The following is a 5,245-nucleotide window of genomic DNA, read 5'->3' on the forward strand; positions in this document are numbered from 1 at the left end:
AGAAGAAACACATCACTTTTGTAGGCTGCTTAGATATATCTGTTTTTCTAATTTGCAGTTACTAAGATCATAGACCCTTAGGCATTACATCCTGGATTAAAATCCTGCCTTTCCTGGGCACCTGGGTGGCTCAGTCGTTAAGCATCTGCCTTCTGCTCAGGTCATGATCCAAGGATCCTGGGATTGAGCCCCGCATCGGGCTCCCTGCTCGGCAGGAAGCCTGCTTCTCCCTCTCCCACTCCCCCTGCCTGTGTTCCTGCTCTTGCTATCTCTCTCTCTCTGTCAAATAAATAAATAAAATCTTAAAAATAAATAAATAAATAAAATAAATAAAATCCTGCCTTTCATACACACTGACCATGTGACTTTTGGCAAGTTATTGAAACTTTCTGTGACTCAGTTTCTTGCTCTCTTAAATGGAGGTAATTAGGTTAAATAAAATGACGTATGGAAAGTGCTTTTAGAACAGTCCATAGTGTACCCTGTTACAAGTGTTATTTCTTTTTCTTCTTATTATTGTTTTTATACCCACCAGACTGATAGTCCCTCTTTGTGTGTGTCCATTATGATTTTCTAAAACTTCTCTTACTTACTGTTACTTGTACAATGCCGATCTTTCCTACTAAAATGTACACTCCGTGAGAACAGGGACACTGTTGATCTAATCCACACCTTATCCCAGCTTCTAGTAAATGGGGTGGAACACAGTATAGCTCAATACTTTTTTGCATGAATGGATGAATGAATCAATGAATCATCCAATCAAGACTGCTCGTTTAGGTCCCTTATGTGTCAATTTTCTGAAGTAAATCACATATTTTGAACTCGTTCACTTATTACAGAGAAGCACTAATTTCTGCTTATATAAGCTTCGAACATACCTTTTAAAACTATACTTATATTTAACCTTAGGTGGAGAAATATGAATCAGACTGACAGATCAACCTGACCCATAAGTCTCCTCTCTTCCCTAACCACCAAGCAGGCCATCAGCTTAGATTCTCCAAATACCCCATATTTTTCCTCATTGAATTATCCAGGCTGCATGACCACTCAGGCAAAATTTTAAAAAGATTCTCAGTTCTGCCCACACCCCCATCCTGTTCCTAGTCTCTTGGAAAATAGTCACCAATAGCTTTGCTGCTATATAGATACCTAGATGGATTAATTTCAAACTTCTCTGATATGGATAATTACTTATTTGAGGTATCTCCCATTCTTTTTAAAATTTTGTGTCCTAAAAGTCAGAATTGACAAGCTTCAGACTGGATACAGAGACATTGACTCAAATAGTTTTGATTTCCAGGGAATTGAGATGATTTAGGGGTGTAAGCACTGTGCTGAGGTAAGCCTTGGATGAGATGAAATTGGCCTTTTCCAGGGGCTTGGGATCTCTTCCAAGTACCTTGAGATGTTGCATTCAACTGACACATTAAAGTCATGGGTTGGGCATGCCTGAGAGCGAACTGTGAAGAGGGAAAGCCTGGAAGGACACTAATGTTTATCAAACCCCAGTCATGCCAGACGCATCATCTCATTCAATACAACTATCCTATGACTCCTACCATTGTACCTCTTTTAGATGAAACAGAGATGCAGAGTTGAAGCTACTTGTTCAGGGTCTACAGAAAGAAGTGGCTGTTCCTTGATCATCCCTCACTGCAGATAACTATCACGGGCTCATCCCAAGCCTCAGTTGTATAGTTTTGGCTCTGCTCTTACTCTCCAGTGTGCAGTAATACACGCTGTAGGGAATGCTTCCTTTGTTGTGTCCACTGCACCTGCAACTTTGCCCACCTGCCCACCCCCAGACATTGGTCTTTCTGTCAAGCAGGCCCTGTTTACATGAAGCTTCTACATCTTTGCCCTACTCATGTTGAAAATAATTAATGGCTTGTTTTGGTATTTGCATGGTATTGAGTGTATAGACACTTCAGTATATGAGGCCTATTCTTTCTTAACTTGATCATTTTCTTCCTGAGTTCTTCTCCAAAATCTGTTTTTACTTTTCAGTCTCCCTTGCTGACTCATACCCCAAGTATGAGTCTATCCTGCCTTATCCTCCTTTGGGAGCTACACAATATTTTCTCAACCAAGCTCATGCCTTTATGACTTTCACTATCATTTCTATTCAGATGAATCATGTCTCTATTGCTCACCTCTCAGTTTTACTCAAGACTTGCATTCTCAATTATCCAGTTGGACATCCAATCAGAGCCTGCTTAGATTTGGATTTGTTGATTTTGAGATGCTGGCCTAATACCCGTTGGAGACTTCAGACTCATCTCTGTATTAGTTGGTTCATCTTTAAGTGGATGCCAAACCAATAACTCAGAATCAACAAGCCCAGTCTGGTCTTTCTTTCATAGCTTGATGAATATTATCACTCAGCCCCTCAGATGTAAAGCCTCCCAGTTACCTTTGTCTTTCCCTAAGCAACCACATCTGTCAGGTCACCAAATTTTGTGCATTCTATTCAACCATATTCAGCCCCTTTTTATCAATCCTTTGTTAGATTAGAATCCCAGTTCATCTTCACCTTTTGCTTGACACCTTCCTACCTTCTAACTAGCTCACATCTTTCTGCAAGTTCATTAGCACTGACACTGTAGTTATTTTTCCAAATCACAGATCCGATCTTATTTTTTCCTTTACCCAAAAACTCTAGTTTCAGAAACCCTATTGCCTGTAGAATAACAATACAAGTCCTGAGTAAGCATTTTAGGACCTTCTGAGGATCAGCTCTATCTTCCTTTCTCACCAGTCCTAATCATAATGAACCTACACTGGAGCTGTGCCAGATTAACTCAGGAGCCCTGAAGGCCCCACTCTGTCCCAACGTTTATGCCTTGCTCATGCTGTGCTGCTGTGCTCAGGATGGCCTTCCTTCCTTGCCCCATCCCCGTCAGCCCAAATCCACCACACCCCAGTCCTTTCCCGATCAGAGTGCGTTGCTCCCTCATTTACCTTCCATTACATTTAGTTGATAACATATAAAAGTCTATCTTTCTATCATTTTTCAGACTTTTTGATCAGGGAAACCTTTCTTAATCATTTCTACAACTATGTTACCTAAAGTAATTCTATAAAAATTCCGAATTAATCTCAAAATCTCTTATATCTTGGACTAGAAATCTATCAATAAGACTTTGGTATTTAAGGAGGTCATGTCAAATCATATTGTCACTGACATCTTTACTTTGGGACTGTAAATTGTTAGCACCATTTTAAAGGTAGGAGAATAGTGATATGAAGGAAATAGTTGATGAAAAGCAACTAATAAAATTGTGAAAGATTTTGGAGTAGAGTTCAGTACTCTTCATTGTTAGTGCTATTTTTGAGACTTGGGATATCTAAGACACAAGCCACTAGCCAAATGTAACTATTCAAACTTAATATATACAATGGAATATTATGCAGCTATAAAAAAGGGTTGAGATCTTGTCATTTGCAACAACATGGATGGAGTTAGAGGGTATTATGCTAAATGAAATAAATCAGACTGAGACAGACAAATACCTTTTGATTTAACTTATATGTGGAATTCAAAAAAACAAAACAAGTGAATAAACAAACAAATAAAACCAGAATCAGACCTATAAATACAGAGAACAAACTGATGGTTGCCAGAGGGGCGGTGTGAGAGAGTGGGCAAAATGTGTGAAAGGGAGTGAGAGGTACAGGCTTCCAGTTGTGGAATGAACAAATCATCAGAATAAAAGGCACAGTGTAGGGAAATAATAAATGATATTGTAATGACATTGTATGGTAACAGGTAGTAGGCACACTGGTGAGCACAGCATATCATAGAGAGAGGTTGAATCACTATGTAGTACACCTGAAACTAATATTCTGTGCATCAACTATGCTCAAATAAAGAACTAAAAAAAGAATACATTTAAGTTAACAAAAAATAACGAAAAAATAAAAATTCATTTCTTCAGTCATACTAGAAATATTTCAAGTGATCAATGGCCACGTGTGGCTAGTGACTACTGTGTTGAGTAGCACTGATACAAAACACTTATATCATCACAGAATTCTTTTCAACAGCGCTGTTTTATTCCCTTTGTAGGATATACTTGATAATGCATTTCTCATTAAGGAAATCTTCTGTTTCTTTTTTGGTGTTTTTGTTATTTACTTTCCCTTGCTTCTACAAATGTCAGTTCTGGTGTTCGTGCTGTGTCAGAAGTAACAAGGAGCAAATGATTTCTCAAAGACCTTTTATAAACTGGCTTGATTTCTTCCATGTTCTCAGAATTTCTTTCAATCCAATTTCTTCTCAGCTGGGATAATGAAAAAATGACTCCCTTGCTTATGACATTTTCTTTAAGGAATTGAGCAAAAATCATATGATTTTGTGCAAATCCATTACATGTCTTAGTTATGAATCCATATGGCTTCCACTTCACTTATCCCAGCTTAGTTATCAGCATAAGCCTGTAAAAGGCAAATTTTACGCACAAATGGAAGTAATAGCAAAGAGATCCAAGGACAACTTGGCCCACTTAGGAAGAACGGGAAGCAGAAGAAAAACATTTGCTCTTCTGACATTTTCACTTAGTGCATGCACACACACACCCCCTCAATATTATAACTTACTCCTCGAAAATGAGGGCATTAGGGTCCAGATAAAAGCTACAGCATCCTCCACCGTTAAGGTCTTTTGTCAACTGTACATTTTGAATAAAGATTTTCTCTTACCTTAATGTATGGGATACCTGAACTTGTTCTCAAGACAATGAAGTGATCACTCCTATCTTTGGACTACTACTGTAGTTTAAATACTATTGCACACATTATATATGTTTGCAAAGTCATCTATTTGCATATAAGACTCTCTGACTCTGCTGCCATTATTTAAGGCAGGAAAGCCCACTCATCTTTTTATCCCCAGTATATAGTATAATGCTTGGTGTAGTTGGTGTAGGTGATCCATTCCTTAAAGTCTTTTTTTTTTTAAGATTTTATTTATTTATTTGAGAGAGAGAGAGAGAAGCAGACTCCCTGCTGAGCAGAGCCCGATGTGGGGCTCGATCCCAGGACCCTGAGATCATGACCTGAGCCAAAGGCAGATGCTTAACTGACCGAGCCACCCAGGTGCCCCTTCATTCCTCAAGTCTTGAGAGGTCCTACCTTCCATATTCCCAGCCACATTCCCCAACCACCATTACTCCCTCATCACAGTGTTTTAGGATAAGAAGATACCTAGAAGCAATATTAATCATCTCTTTTTCCAGCG

Source organism: Mirounga leonina, unplaced genomic scaffold (genome assembly GCF_011800145.1).
Source record: "Mirounga leonina isolate KUSES-001 unplaced genomic scaffold, KU_Mleo_1.0 Mir_151, whole genome shotgun sequence".
Lineage (NCBI taxonomy): Eukaryota > Metazoa > Chordata > Mammalia > Carnivora > Phocidae > Mirounga > Mirounga leonina.